Source organism: Hordeum vulgare, chromosome 3H (assembly GCF_904849725.1).
Source record: "Hordeum vulgare subsp. vulgare chromosome 3H, MorexV3_pseudomolecules_assembly, whole genome shotgun sequence".
Classification (NCBI taxonomy): Eukaryota; Viridiplantae; Streptophyta; class Magnoliopsida; order Poales; family Poaceae; genus Hordeum; species Hordeum vulgare.
Window position 1 is genome coordinate 9,096,813 of NC_058520.1, and position 17,220 is coordinate 9,114,032.

The 17,220-nt window shown below is 44.6% G+C and overlaps 1 pseudogene; it reads right to left on the minus strand.

Moving 5' to 3' along the window:
* Positions 1–17,220, minus strand: part of LOC123441281 — a 91,375-nt pseudogene that overhangs the window by 32,481 nt on the left and 41,674 nt on the right.

Sequence of the window (17,220 nt, forward strand, 5' to 3'; positions counted from 1 at the left end):
CGGAGATGGAGTCGGCCGGAGTGGGTGAGGCCGGCAAGAGGGACCTCGAGGAGGCCGGGGACCCTGTCGGCGGGGTGGAGGCCGAGGGGGGAGCTCGCCGGCGGGAGAATGGGGCCGTGGGGGGAACTCGCCGCCGGAGGAGGAGGAGTGGTGGCCGGCGGTTGGAGGAGCAGGGGCTCGCCGGCCGGGAGAGGGGAGGGGCTCGCCGGCCGGAGGGAGGAGGCCGTGGGGAAGTGAGATGAGGGATCGGCTCGCCGGCGGGGGGGGGGGGGGGGGGGAGGCGCGCCGGCCAGGGAGGGGGCGAGGTGGAGGAGGGGGCAACGGGAGGGGAGCCGAGGTGGGAGGGATCTGGGGGAGTGGGGGCTCTCGGTGGGGGGAGGGAGCTACGGGACGTGGGGGTGTGGGGGTCTCGGTGGGGTGGGGGCTGTCGTGGGGGGGGGGGGAAGGGAAACCGAGAGGGGGAGGGAGAGGTGGCGGCGGCAGGAGGGGAGGGAGCGAGAGGGGCTCCCTCGCCAGGGGGGTCTAGGGTTTGAGGGGTGGGGCGCGGGGGCCTGGCCAGTTGGGCCTTTTGGCCCAGCCAGGCCAGGGGGATGGGGGGGTTTCTTCTTCTTCTTCTTCTTTTGTTGTTGTTGTTTTGTTTTGTTTTATTTTGTTTTCATTCCTATTTATTTTACTAACTAATTTTTCTTTTTAAATACTTTCTTTTATTATACTTTCTTTTACAATTTATTATACATACTTTTAATTCTCTCTTTCATATACATATTCTTTTGATACTTGTAATGAACTGATAAAGTACTTTCCTTTTGTTTTCAAATTTTGGATCCGGACAGACTCGAATCAACGCGGGTCTGAGATGGGAATTCGATGACGTGGCATCATTAGCGGTTGATCACTGTAGCTTAATTACAATAATTACTGTAGCAAAAGTCGAGGATGTCACACATGGCATGATCATTGGGCAAAGGTTTGGGGTCAAGGAGATGAGTCTAGAGAGTAGCAGCAAGTTTGTGATTCATAACACAAGCAATCAGCAATCAATTCAAGCATCATATCACAGAGAAAAAGTTTTAATTGGTCCTAAGTTTTTTGCTATGTTGACTTAGTCAGGAGAGGCAAAAGACAGGGTGTGAAAGACCTACCCCCTTACAAGAATCTTGTCCCCGGGATTCCTATGCTAGACGTTGGAAAGGTACCGAGTTTCAGGTTGAGGTACTCTTCGCGTTCCCGTGTTGCTTCTTCTTTGATGTGATTGCTTCCTGTATGTCTTGAAATGCTTCGTGATACAACTTTGAATACTTCTCTTAGCTTCATCTAAGAGTGAACGGGGTTCTTCCAATGTGTTGGGCCCGACTAGAGGTCAAGGGCTTGGTGAACTAAGTTCTCGCAAGGGTCTGGCTTGCATGTGTATTCCTGAGTCGGAATACGTGACAAGGTAGTGTATTTGTAGGCTGGTCCTGGGGTTGCACACGTTGGTTAGTGACATCTAGATGTATCGTGTTAGAATAGAAGGGTCAAGGTTTTGGTGTAGCTTCCCATCAACGGGGAAATGCCTGACTTCCTTAAGGCAGGTGATCTACCGTCGCAGGTGGTCTTCTTTCTTGGGAATGTTGAAGCTTGCCAATGTAGGCTTATTGTTGAGATCTTTTGCTTAAGTAGGTAGCCCAGGTATGTTCTTCATCGGTCTTCATCCACTTGTCTTTGTCGTCATGGACGCACGTTTCCGGCATGTCTTCGGGTGCTTGGCCTTATAGCTGTTTTGTAACTACTTGTGAAAAACTTGGGGTTGGGTTTGATCCATAAGACTAAGCTTAGAGGCACACTGTTTAAAAACGGGTTCTACCATCTAGGAAGGTTCTTGAGGAGTCCTAGATGAGTTGGCTACTGATGACCCACAAGTATATGGTATCTATCGTAGTCCTTTCGATAAGTAAGAGTGTCGAACCCAACGAGGAGCAGAAGGATCTGACAAGTGGTTTTCAGCAAGGTGATATCTGCAAGCACTGCAATTATCGGTAACAAGTAGTTATGTGGTGAGATGATTCGTAGCAAGTAGCAAGTAACAAAAGTAACCACGGTGCAGTAAAGTGGCCCAATCCCTTTTGTAGCAAGGGACAAGCCTGGACAAACTCTTATAGGAGGTAAAACGCTCCCGAGGACACATGGAAATTTCTGTCAAGCTAGTTTTCATCATGTTCATATGATTCGCGTTCGTTACTTTGATAGTTTGATATGTGGGTGGAGGTACTGCCCTTACTTGGACAAGCATCTCACTTATGATTAACCCCTCTCGCAAGCATCCGCAACTACGAAAGAAGAATTAAGACAAAGTTTAACCATAGCATTAAACTAGTGGATCCGAATCGGCCCCTTACGAAGCAACGCATAAACTAGGGTTTAAGCTTCTGTCACTCTAGCAACCCATCATCTACTTACTACTTCCCAATGCCTTCCTCTAGGCCCAAATAATGGTGAAGTGTTATGTAGTCCACGTTCACATAAAACCACTAGAGGAAAAACAACATACAACACATCAAAATATCGAACGAATATCAAATTCACATGACTACTTATAGCATGACTTATCCCATGTCCTCAGGAACAAAAGTAACTACTCACAAACCATAATCATATTCATGACCAGAGAGGTAATGAATAGCATCAAAGATCTGAACATATAATCTTCCACCAAGTAATCCAACTAGCATCAACTACAAAGAGTAATTAACACTACTAGCAACCTTACAAGTACCAATCGGAGTCGCGAGACGGAGATTGGTTACAAGAGATGAACTAGGGTTTGGAGATGAGATGGTGCTGATGAAGATGTTGATGGTGATGAGTCCCCTCCGATGAGAGGAGTATTGGTGATGACGATGACGACGATTTCCCCCTCCGGGAGGTAAGTTTCCCCGGCAGGATCGTCCTGCCGGAGCTCTAGATTGGTTCTGCTCAAGTTCCGTCTCGTGGCGGCGGCGAATCCTCCGAAAAGCCTCTTCTTGATTTTTTTTCTGAAACGAAACTCTTCTTGTAGCAAAAGAGGGGAGCCAGAGGGCCAAGTGGGAGCCTACAAACCCTTCTTGAAAAATTTATGTTTCACAAAAAAATGGAAACATTCTATTTCAATGAAAGACACTTATGTATAGTTGGCCTGCAAAGATTCAAGGTCAAATCTTCTCTTGTTTGAAACAACAAAGAATAGAAATTTCTATACAAGGATAGCACGGATCTTGACTCAAACTGAAAGTGGTTAGATAGAGGCTACAGAGGTATTGTAGCCTGGAGTTTCTAGGTTTGAGATCTTGCGCATTGACTTGGTCAGCAGGACTAGTGCATAACACAAGTCCAAAATACAGCAACAAGCGATTTTATTCCTGCTGTAAGTAATATGCACACGCCTTCTCATGTATGCATTCATGTGTTGTACCTTCTCATATGAGCCCTCTGTTTCTAAATATTTGTTGGAAGAACTAGATTAGTTCTCGCCAACAGCAAATAATGATACGCAATCATTGTATATTTGTAAAAGAAAAATCCTGCTGTAAGGATCACACATGACGTGCATGCATGCATGCATTTTTCATATGAAGTGGAGAGCAAAAGAAACAAGGCATGACTAGCACCAAAGAAGTTGCACGCAAAGTGGAGTAATATACCCATGACTACATACATGGTCATCGGATGATCTTGGCAAGCACGTTGGCTCGTCTATATATAGTACATCACAACGTGTGGGAGCTATAGCTTTAAGTGGAAGGCAAAGCCTTATACTTAATGGATTATTTAGCTAAATATACTATCTATGAGATATAGGAGTGAAACAAACAGTCCAGAAGCTTTCCTATACCGGCACGTCCCGGCAGCATGTCCATCAACTTCTCCAACTCTCCCATGTCTAGCCTCACCGTCAGCGAGCCTCACCGTCACCACGAGCAAACAAACAGCAGCAGTAGTTCTCCTCGGAAACCGGTCTTACTACTGTGAAATTTCTGTTCAATGGATATTAGACTGATTGTAGGCGATGTGATTTAATAGCGCAATAAGAAAAGTTCAGAAGAGTAAGTATATCATATAGTCATAGATTCAGTCACTATTTATTTTGGAGGTGGCAATGCAAGTTAGTCCTAAAACTATATATAAGTTGTTCATCGAGAGCCCTAACTTGCCCATAGACCAGTGTTCACCTGCTTATGTGGCGCTTAACTGTTGTCATGTAGACATACTCTATGCAAAATGGCCCTTACAAAAATATAATGGAAAATCCACTCTCAAAAATGTCGTACAACCACATTGAAGAAGTGAGATGTTTTTGGTTGAGCATCTCAGACAAGTAGTCCAGTATTCCTAGGTGGTGCACAAGTTGCCGAGCAGCTTATGTTACGGAATCAGCCAGGTACCGTCAGGCTCACCTGAACTGGATGAAGTGGTGCACAAGTTGCCGGCAGCCTGACGGAATCAGCCAGGCACCGGAAGTCACCGGGCATGGAGACATCGATGTGAGCTCTAATCTTGATCGTGGCCAGTTGGTGATGGCCGAGTCGTCCGCATAGAGTAACAAGCAGCAACGTCAGCCGAGCAGTTGGGCAGCCGTGGTGTGCGGTCGTGCGCTGCCAAGGTCGTGGGCTGTTGATGTGCATGTAAGTTTGTTAGTGCTACTTGTGTGGGTTGTTAGCTACATGAACGGCCAGGTCGTGTGTGCGTGGTGAGACCTCATTTTCAAGGTTACATGCTGATTAGGATTCTTTCTTTCTAACTAACCACCCTCCTGATTTTCAAGGGGGTGGGACCCTCATCCCCTTAATCTTCAATCAAAATCCACCTGTTTGTAAAATCTATGTGAAGTTATGTATGTGTAGAATTGCTCGGGCAAGAGGCTAGTTAGGAAAAAAAAATCTAGTCAACTTGTAACCTTTCGTAAGTCTTTGTATGTTTAACATTACTGGGTAAGATGGTCGTCTACATTTCAGATCTTGCAGCGTCGAACGAGTCCGCCCCGAACAGGTCGTCGACGTAGGCCACCAGCCGTGTCGTCTCCGTGAGCCCCGACGAAAGCCCGGTCAGCACCGGCACCAAGCGGGCGCATCCCTCGGACATGAGCGTCTCGATGGTGGCGCTCGGGGGCAGGTCAGAGAGGTCGATGGGAACTGCGCCAACTGTGTCGTGGACGTGAAGGTGATGAGCGCGGCCACTGCCAGGCACTTGGCAAGCTCGGTGGCCCATCCCGGGCGTCAACAGCATTGTCACGTGTGGTGGCCGGCGAGCCTCAGCCGTGCCGTTCGCCTACGTGGTTCACCGTCCGCCCCTGCGTTTCTCCATGGGATTTTTTTTTTGAATAAAAGGGGTTTCCCCCTGCTCTATTCTATTGAAGCAGCGAACCGAACAAGTTTACAGCCATGATAACCACCAGAACAGCTCAAACGCAAACTACCAGGAGACTAAACTCTAAGAAAGCAGAAAAAAGTTCAGATACAATCACTAGTAGGACATATTACAGACGAGACTTTATTAGAGCTTCAGTTCCTTAGGCCGACGACCGAGCGATATGCAACAGTTCTTTCCTGAACTTGTCCAGCTTAATTAGTCATGAGCTGAAGAACCCCGTCCTGTGTGGCGTCGCAACGCACAGCCCACTGCTGAAGAAAGGCTCTAAGCTTCACAAGGACGCAACCTAGATTTCTCCAAAAACGACCCTGGAAACAAAAATCATTTATCAGTCTCCAAATGCTCCATAAGGAAGCAACAGTAATCATATTTTGCAGAGGCAATTTTGTATGCAGCTGCCACAAGGCGCATACATCCCTAAAACAAGAGATATAGCAATATGGAAAAGAATCAGTAAAGAGCTTCCAAACACATCTAGCAACCACACAGTCAATGAACAGGTGTTGCACCGATTCCGTTTCTTTGTAGAACAAACAAGTAGGATTGTTGACATTTCTACGTTTAGCTAAATTGTCTCTCGTCAGAACTTTGTTATAGACACACAACCAAAGAAACACATGAATCTTTTGTGGAGAGAGAATTTTCCAAAGCTTTTCCCCAATGGTAGAAACCACTCCCCCGAAGTTAATAGTATGATAAAAGGATTTAACCGAGTAAACCCCACACTTTTCCAACATCCAGACTAGGGTATCAGGGGTCTCTGTTAAGTTAACAGTCTGCATGATCTCCAGCAGTTGATTCCATCTAATCAGACCACTATAGTCAACACATCTCCTAAAAGATAGTTTGAGGTTAACACCATCCCACACTTGAGAAATGGTGCACTCAGGTTGGTTACAAATGGAAAACAGATCCCAAAACTGAACTTTGAGGGAACAATCCCCAAACCATAAGTCATGCCAAAATTTGATGCGCTCCCCATTACCAACAGTCCATTTATAGAAATTCCTAGAGGCATTTAAAGCCCAGGTTACACTTTTGCAAAAGGAAGAGCCATTGTCAGCTTTAGCCCAAAAAATATTAGGAGAAACAATGTTATACTTGAAAGAGATAACTTCTTTCCAATCTTTATATTGGGGATCAACAAACCTTCTCCCCCAGGAGGCTAAGAGGGCCATATTAAATTCTTTTAAGTTGGGAATACCCATGCCCCCAAATGCCTTCTTCCTGGTAAACAGGCCCCAGTTAGCCAAATGATACTTATGTTGGTCTCGTACATTCCCCCAGAAGAAATGGGCCATCTCGGAGTTAATAGCATCAAATGCCCACTTTGGAAAACCTAATCACAGCCATAAGGTAAGCAGGAATACTGACTATACAAGCACATAGCAGTATTAGTTTACCTCTGTAAGAGAGATGCTGACCCAACGAGGCAGAAATACAACTAATAATCCTATCAATGATAGGTTGCAGGTCATCTCTATGTAACTTGTCAAAATGAAGGGGCACACCTAAATATTTGATGGGAAAAGAACCAATCTTGCAGCTAAAGATTTGGGCAAAAGATTTAGCAACCTCTTGCTCAATATTAATGGTAAGAAGGTCACTCTTATGAAAGTTAATCTTCATCCCAGACAGGTTTTGAAAACAAGATAAAATCCATTTAAAGTTTTTGGCTTTGTCCTTGGAGTTAGCCAAAAAAAGTAAAGTATCATCAGCATACTGTAAACTAACAATCCCTCCATTAACAACATGAGACAGAAGCCCCGAGATTAAATTTTGTTGAGAAGCTTTAATCATCATTTTGGAAAACACATCAGCAACTAGGTTAAAAAGAAGGGGAGAAATGGGGTGCCCTTGCTTGAGACCCTTACCACCCAAGAAATAGGGTCCAGTGACATCATTAATACGGGCACTGAATGTACTTCTAAGAATCACACTTTTAATCCAAGAGATCCACCTGATCCCAAAACCCATGGATCTCAGCATATCAAAAAGAAATTCCCAACTCACCCTATCATAGGCTTTCTCATAATCTAGTTTGAGTACAAGCCCTTGGGTTTTGGATCTCTTAATCCCGTGGATAACTTCATGAGCCAACACCACACTCTCAAGAACAAATCTACCTTTAATAAAAGTTGTTTGATTAGAAGAGTTCAGTCTATCCCCAACAGGGGATAATCTAGTGGTTATGGCCTTGGTAAGGATCTTAACTGCACAGTTCCCCAGACTAATAGGTCTGGGCTTCTTCATATCCTTGGCATCTACTTCTTTAGGAATTAACACAATAATGGCAAAGTTCAGCTTATAAATGTCAAGATTACCCCCTTCAAAATCTCTCACCATGGCCATGAAGTCATTTTTAATCCAATCCCAAAAAAACGGATAGAATAGAAAAGAAAGACCATCAGGTCCTGGTGCACCATGTGCATAGGAACTGAAGATGGCCTCTTTAATCTCTTCTTCAGAAGAAAAAAATATGTAACACCTCATTTTCCTCTGAAGTAACCAATTCATCATCCTTCCAAAAGGAAGGTCCCAAACTTATATTGTGTTTCTGCTCAAAACCAAAAAGATTTTTATAGAAAGACGTGGCAACCTCCAACATCTGTTTTGTGGAATGAACAGGGCTATTATCCCCATTCATCTCAAACAAATGATTCTTCCTATAACGATGGTTAGCTAAGGCATGGAAGTATTTATTGTTCTTGTCCCCATCTAAAATACTCCTATCTCTGGAACGCTGCCACAAGGCAGTCTCTTCTTTCTTCCAGATCTCGTCTAACTCTTTCTTAATCTCCTCCATATGAGTCCTATCAGTCTCATCTAACCGGTTGGTCTCAGAAAAAACATCAAGGATATCAAACTCTTGAAGAAGATCCTTTTTTTAAGAACAACTTCAATATTGATGCTCCAGCCCTTAATCTTCTTCCGTAAAATTCTAGTCTTATTCAGCCTGTTATCAACAGCCACATTACGGCAAGGAGTGTTAGCCCAAGTACTGCAGTCTAAATCTTTGAAATCAGGCTAGTCTAACCACCATTTCTCAAAACGGAATGGTTTGGGGGAGGTAACCCTCCTAGCTTTAGTATCTAACAGAAGTGGGGTGTGGTCAGTCCCAACACGAGGGAGTGCAGAAAGAACAGACAAAGGGAAACGAGCATCCCACGAAGTGGACACAAAAACACGATCAATCATAGAAAAAATAGGATCACTTTGGTTGTTACTCCAAGTATAACTTCTATTAGCAATTTTGATCTCCATAAGGCCCCATTTGTTGGTCCAATCATTGAACAAATAAGGAAACTGGCTATTAATCAGCTCATTATTCTTGTCAAAAACATATCTAACTACGTTAAAGTCTCCACCAAACAGCACAGGATAGGACACCTGAAGCATGACATCATGCAATTCACCAATAAATTCAATCTTATGCTCATTGTAGGTAGTACCATAAACAGCAACAAAGTGCCATAAAAACCATCATCTTTATTTTTAACAGTAATAATCATACAGAATTTTTTGTTAATAACACCCATAATCTCAAAGACATTATTTCTAAGCCCCACATGGATGCCACCAGCAGTATTAACAGCAGGGAGAATGTGCCAACAAAAGTCACCCCCATTAGCAATGGTTTTCAACATGTGGTTCTCAATAATCTCTCTCTTGGTTTCAAAGAAACCCACTCCGTTGGATTATTTACGGTGGTTTTGGTTAGACTCGTAGGTGTGTTCTTTTGGGGGTTTATATAAGTAGGCAAAAGGAAGATGGAATTAATTTACCCAACAGCATGCAAGCAGATTCATATCGACAGATTTTCATGCTTTTTTCTTCACGCGCAGCAGTGCACGGATAGCCACGGTGGCAGCTTGTTAGTGGGCCCAACCGGTTAGATTCGTGCTTAAAGTGGGCGAAGCGGGTGGTTCCACGACTTGGTAGTTTTTTGCGACGGATTAGAAAAAAAGTGATAGTTTTCACACAAAATAGTAAATGATAGTTTTTGAACACGTTTTCATGAAATGTGATAGTTTTTGGGTAAATACTCGCGGATTTCAGCTTGAGATCTTGCATAACACGAGGCCAGCAGGACCAGTGCATAACACGAGGCCAAAATGCAGCAACATCCGGTATAATTCCTGTTGTAAGGGCCACACTCGGTGTGCATGTATGCATTCTTCATGAGAAGTGAAGGGGAAGAGAAACAAAGTATGACTACAGAGTGCAGTAATATACTCATCACTACATACATGACAATCGAATGATCTAGGCACGCCGCACGCATGTTGACTCGTCTATATATATATATATATATATATATATATATATATATATATATATATATATATATATATATAGTACCATCACAACGTGTGGGAGATATAGCTTTAAGTGGAAAGCAAAGTCTTAGACTTAGTGGACTATTTAGCTACATATGCTACTTCTATGAGATATTGGAGTGAAACAAACAAGCCAGATGTTTTCCTATATGAGTGGCTCGCAAAAATAATCCGTAGCTAGAACTTGATCACTCAAATGACGGTGCGTGATCCCTTTTGTATAAGTTGGCTGGAAGCCTTTTGGACTAGAATCTAAGTGCACAGCGCGCATGGATCATAAATCATTTTGTATAACTTCAATAAACACCCACACGGTGGTGTCTCAGCCGACGGTGCGCCATGCTTTGCGACAGCACTTGCGCCATCCACCATCGCACCAGTGGCATGTCCTGACAGCATGTCCATCAACTTCTCCAACTTTCCAGTATCCAGCCTCACTGTCGGCAAGCACCATAGTCTCTGCCGCCACGAGCAAACAAAGGGAATATTTAGCTTGGAATGCGACTTTTCAGCTGCGAAATTTACAATCAATGTATATTGGACTTATAGGGGGCAATGTGATCTGATAGTGCAATAAGAAAAATTTAGAAGAGTAATATCATATAGTTATAGATCCAATCACTATTTATTTTGGAGGTGTCAAGTTAGTCTAAAAACTATATAAGTTGTTTATCTAGAACCCTAACTTGCCGAGAGACCAGTGTTCACCTGGCCATGTAGACATACTCTATGCAAAATGGACCTTACAAATATACAATGGAAAATCCACTCTCAAAAATGGCATACAACCACATTGAAGAAGCGAGATGTTTCTATTTCTTAAGAAAAAGAAGGAAAATCATTACAATGCGCACAACCATTCGTAGCGAGATGTATTGGTAGGTTTGCTGACACCAAGGAATACTTGCCACATGTCCACTTGCGCACCACTTCATCCAGCACGGTCGTGGGGGCACCCCCCTCAAGAAAAGCTTCCTTCGCCACCTTCTGCAGCGCCGCCATCTTAAGCTCTTACCTCCGCACCTTTGCCATGGCCAACCATCACTTCCCTCACGGTCATGGCGATCTCCTCCTTTGCCATGGCCAATCACTTCCTTCACTGCCGACGTCTTTGGTCCTCTTGACGAACCCCTCCGGGAGGTCGGCCAGGGTGTCCTTCTTGCTCTTGGCATCGTAGTAGCGCAGTGGCGTCTTCAGCAACCAGGGTTCGATCCACGTCGGGGACGAATTTCTGGTTTCTCATTAGGGATGCTTCTTCTATATCAATAAACCATGGGTGCTAGTGCCCATGGAGTTTCATTTTTTTTTTTTTTCGTAGTAGCTGGTGCTCACGGGTCCCCTCGTCGCTCAAGCTCCGCACCACCCACAGGAATCGCTGCCTGCTGAGCTCCAGCCCGAGCGCATATGCGCCGTCGTCAGCGAGCCTCCGGAACCAAAGGAGACGAAGATGACTGACTAGCCCGACTGCCGGTGGAGATACTGCCGGTTCGTCGCTGGCATTGGCCCGTATGAGTGGACCGATGTTGTACACCGGAGGGCAGCCGGGCTCGAGGTGAGAGAGCACCCTGACGGCGTCCGGCTCGACGGCGTCGAAGGAGTTGATAAGGATGGCCTCCGGTTTGTGGTAGCGCTTGGCGTGGTGCACCATCCACCGGTAGCAGGCGTCGGACTTGTCCTGGACCGCCGACATGACGTCGGGCCACTCGATGGGGACGCAGCTCGGCAGCCTGACGGGCTCGGCGAGGTCCCGGAACTCGTCGGGCAGGGAGACGTCGAGCTCGGGGAGGTGAAGGATGAACGTTATAAAGTAATGTCTAAATCCTAAGATTTCACAAATTAAAGATAAAGGATTCCAGAACAAGTAAACACAATTTTCAATTGTCTCAACAACACAGTTGGATCAGAATAAGGAAAAAAAGTCAACTCGTTTGAAATGAGACGAAGAAAATAGTTTAAAGACGACTCTTTTTTTTAAAAGGATTTTGCCTTCATTTCAGCCTTTCTTCTCGTTTCAGCTAATTTTTTTTAATATTGCATTTTTTTATTTTTTTTGAAAAATAATGCACCAAATTCAAAAATTCCAAAAGGATACCTGCCTCGGCCACCCTGTAGCCGACTGGGGGCTGTCGGCTTTGTGTCGGCCGACAGGAGGCTGTCGGCTTTGGCGAGGCCGACAGGGGGCTCTCGGCCACGTGGAAGCCGATTAATGGCCGGCCACTGCCACTCGGCCTTGGGAAAGCCGATAGGGCATTCAGCCTAGCCGTGGCCGAGTAGTGGCCACGAGCCAGCCCCAGCCCTGCCCTCCCCCCCCCCCCTCTCTTTGTTATTCCTTCCTTGTCCTTTCTCTATTTCTTATCTCCCTCCTTCTCCCATTCTACCTTATCTCCTTTCTCTATTTCTTCTCCTTATTTCTCCCCGCACAAAAAAAATATTCCATTTCCACGTTTATGTAAGAAACTTATGTGTATTTTCAACGTCTCACTCGCGATGATATTTTATGTTGTGTAAGGAGGAGGGCATCCAAACTATCCGTCTCACTCGCGATGATATTTTATGTAAGAAACTTATGTGTATTTTGAACGTTAGCTATTTTGCCTATTCCATTTCCCGCCGATATTCCCTCAATCGGCCACGCCATTTTGTTCCCTCCTCCGTTGCCGCAAATATTTCCACGTCTCCATTCTCGCCTAATTTTTCGCACCACCTTTCCCGCCAAATTTTGCCCGTTTCTTTTCCCGCCAACTATTTACCCTCTTATTTCCCGCCAAATCTTTCCCGCCACATTTCCCTCCTCGTTTTCCCGCCATCTTCCTGGTCATTTAAGTCTATAAAAGAAGGCATTGGATTGCCTTCCTCCATCATCCAGCCTCACTTGAGAACACTAGCACTGCCTTCCTTCCTCCATCATCCAGTGAATATGAGTTTGACTTGCTCGGATCAGAGCATCAGGCCTAAGAAAATGCAGAGTGCGAGTTTGCTTCGGGGTGTGGAAGCAGTTCGATGTTGGTGCGGTGATCTCTGCAAGGTGAAGGAGGTGACGGATTTTTCAGATTGGTTGGGCATGACGTTTTTCATGTGCGCCAATTATGAATCTGATCCGCCCGAATCTATTTCTGCGTACCTCAGGCCTCCTGTTGGGGAAGGTCGCATGGGAAACAAAAAAATTCCTACGCGCACGAAGACCTATCATGGTGATGTCCATCTACGAGAGGGGATTTCCGATCTGCGTACCCTTGTAGATCGCACAGCAGAAGCGTTAGTGAACGCGGTTGATGTAGTGGACCGTCCTCACGTTCCTCGATCCGGCCCCGCGAACCGTCCCGCGATCAGTCCCACGATCTAGTGTCGAACGGACGGCACCTCCGCGTTCAGCACACGTACATCTCGACGATGATCTCGACCTTCTTGATCCAGCAAGAGAGACGGAGAGGTAGATGAGTTCTCCGGCAACGTGACGGCGCTCCGGTGGTTGGTGGTGATCTAATCTCAGCAGGGCTCCGCCCGAGCTCCGCAGAAACGCGATCTAGAGGTAAAACCGTGGAGATATGTGGTCGGGCTGCCCTGGCAAAGTTGTCTCAAATCAGCCCTAATACCTCAGTATATATAGGAGGGAGGGGGAGGGAAGAGGCAGCCTCAAACTCTCAAGGTTTGGCCGAAATTAGAGGTGGAGGAGTCCTACTCCAATCCTACTTGGAGTAGGATTCCACCTTCCCACTTGGAAACTCTTTCCACCACCTTGTGTTTTTTCCTTCTCAAACCTTATGGGCCTTAGTGGGAACTTATTCCAGCCCACTAGAGGCTGGTTTATATCTTCCTATACCCCATGAGACCCCTTGGGGCGTACACCCCTCCCGATGGTCCCCGGCACCCTTCCCGGCACTCCCGGTACACTACCGATGAGCCCGAAACTTTTCCGGTGACCAAAACAGGACTTCCTATATATCAATCTTTACCTCCGGACCATTCCGGAGCTCCTCGTGACGTCCTGGATCTCATCCGGGACTCCGAACAACATTCGGTAACCAACCATATAACTCAAATACGCATAAAACAACGTCGAACCTTAAGTGTGCAGACCCTGCGGGTTCGAGAACTATGTAGACATGACCCGAGTGACTCCTCGGTCAATATCCAATAACGGGACCCGGATGCCCATATTGGATCCCACATATCCTACGAAGATCTTATCGTTTGAACCTCAGTGCCAAGGATTCATATAATCTCGTATGTCATTCCCTTTGTCCTTCGGTATGTTACTTGCCCGAGATTCGATCGTCAGTATCCGCATACCTATTTCAATCTCGCTTACCGGCAAGTCTGTTTACTCGTTCCGTAATACAAGATCCCGCAACTTACACTAAGTCACATTGCTTGCAAGGCTTGTGTGTGATGTTGTATTACTGAGTGGGCCCCGAGATACCTCTCCGTCACACGGAGTGACAAATCCCAGTCTCGATCCATATTAACTCAACGAACACCTTCGGAGATACCTGTAGAGCATCTTTATAGTCACCCAGTTACGTTGCGACGTTTGATACACATAAAGCATTCCTCCGGTGTCAGTGAGTTATATGATCTCATGGTCATAGGAACAAATACTTGACACGCAGAAAACAGTAGCAACAAAATGACACGATCAACATGCTACGTCTATTAGTTTGGGTCTAGTCCATCACATGATTCTCCTAATGATGTGATCCCATTATCAAGTGACAACACTTGCCTATGGTCCGGAAACCTTGACCATCTTTGATCAACGAGCTAGTCAACTAGAGGCTTACTAGGGACAGTGTTTTGTCTATGTATCCACACATGCACTGTGTTTCCAATCAATACAATTATAGCATGGTAATAAACGATTATCATGAACTAAGAAATATAATAATAACTAATTTATTATTGCCTCTAGGGCATATTTCCAACAGTCTCCCACTTGCACTAGAGTCAATAATCTAGTTCACATCACCATGTGATTTCAACGAATCCAACACCCATATAGTTATGGGGTGTGATCACGTCTTGCTCGTGAGAAAGGTTTTAGTCAACGGTTCTGGAACTTTCAGATCCGTGCGTTCTTTACAAATCTTTATGTCATCTTATAGATGCTGCTACTACGTGCTATTCGGAAATGCTCCAAATATCTACTCTACTATACGAATCCGTTTCACTACTCATAGTTATTCGGATTAGTGTCAAAGCTTGCATCGACGTAACCCTTTACGACGAACTCTTTAACCACCTCCATAATCGAGAAAAATTCCTTAGTCTATTTAGATACTAAGGATAACTTTGACCGCTGATCAGTGATTCAATCCTGGATCACTCTGTGTACCTCTTAACTGAATTGCTGCAAGGCACACATCAGGTGAGGTACTCAGCATGGCATACTTTAGAGTCTACGGCTAAGGCATAGAAGACGACCTTCGTCTATTCTCTTTATTCTGCCGGGGTCGGGTTTTGAGTCTTACTCAAATTCACACCTCACAACGCAACCAAGAACTCCTTCTTTGCTGATCTATTTTGAACTCCTTCAAAAACTTGTCAAGGCATGCATCTTGTTGAAACTTCCATTAAGAGCTTTCGATCTATCTCCATAGATCTTTGATGCTCAACGTTCAAGTAGCGCAATCCAGGTACTCCTTTGAAAACTCCTTTCAGACAACCTTGTATGCTTTACAGAAATTCTACATCACTTATGATCCACAATATGTCAACCACATATATTTATCAAAAATTCTATAGTGCTCCCACTCACTTCTTTGGAAATACAAGTTTCTCATAAACCTAGCACAAACCCAAAATCTTTGATCATCTCATCAAAGTGTATATTCCAACTCCGAGATGCTTGCACCAGTCCATTGAAGGATCGCTGGAGCTTGCATACTTGCTAGTATCTTTAGGATCGACAAAACCTTCTGGTTGTATCACATACATTGTTTGCTCAAGGAAACCGTCGAGGAAACAATGCTTTGACATCCTGTGTGCAATATTTCAAAAATAATGCAACAACTACTAACATAATTCTAACAGACTTTTAGCATCGCTACGAGTGAGAAAGTCTCATCATAGTCAACTGTTTGATCTTGTCGGAAACATCTTTGCCACAAGTCGAGCTTGTCTTAATAGTGACTTATCACCATCATCGTCTGTATTCCTTTTGAATATCCATCTTTACTCAATGGTCCTATGTCCATCAAGTAGTTCTTCCAAAGTCTACACTTTGTTTTCATACATGGATCCTCTCTCGGATTTCATGGCCTCTAGCCATTTGTCGGAATTCGGGCCCACCATTGCTTTCTCCATAACTTGTAGGTTCACTCTTGCTCAACAACATGACCTCCAAGACAGGGTTACCGTACCACTCTGCAGTAGTACGCGACCTTGTCAACCTACGAGGTTTGTAGTAACTTGATCCGATGCTCGATGATCACCATCATCAGCTTTCACTTCAATTGGTGTAGGCGCCACAGGAACAATTTCCTGCGCCCTGCTACACACTGGTTGAAGTGATGGTTCAATAACCTCATCAAGTTCTACCACCCTCCCACTCAATTATTTCGAGAGAAACCTTTCCTCGAGAAAGGATCCGTTTCTAGAAACAAACACTTTGCTTTCGGATTTGAGATAGGAGATGTACCCAACTGTTTTGGATATCCTATGAAGATGCATTTATCCGCTTTGGGTTCGAGCTTATCAGACTGAAACTTTTTCACATAAGTGTAGAAGCCCCAAACATTCAAGAAACGACAGTTTAGATTTCTCTAAACCTCAGTCTATACTGTGTCATCTCAACGGAAATACGCGAGGCCCTATTTAAAGTGAATGCGGTTGTCTCTAATGCATAACCCATAAACGATAGTGGTAATTCGATAAGAGACATCATAGTATGCACCATACCAAATAGTGTGTGGCTATGATGTTCAGACACATCATCACACTATGATGTTCCAGGTGGCATGAACTGCGAAACAATTTCCACATTGTTTTAACTGCGTACCAAAACTCGTAACTCAGATATTCATTTCTATGATCATATCGTAGACAGTTTATCCTCTTGTTATGACGAACTTCACTCTAAAACAGAATTGAACTTTTCAATATTTCGGACTTGTGATTCACTAAGTAAATACTCTTGTATCTACTCAAATCATCATTGAAGTAAGAACATACTGATATCCACTACGTGCCTCAGCACCCATTGGATTGCATACATCAAAATGTATCACTTCCAACAAGTTACTATCTTGTTTCATCTCAATGAAAACAAGGCCTTGCTCATGTAGTATGATTTGCATGTCACTAGTGATTCAAAATCAAGTGAGTATAAAGATCCATCAGCATGGAACCTCTTCATGCAATTTATACCAACATGACTCAAGTGGCAGTGCCACAAGTAAGTGGTACTATCATCATTACCTCGTGTCTTTTGGCACCAATATCATGAACATGTGTAACACTACGATCGAGATTCAATAAACCATTGAAGGTGATTATTCAA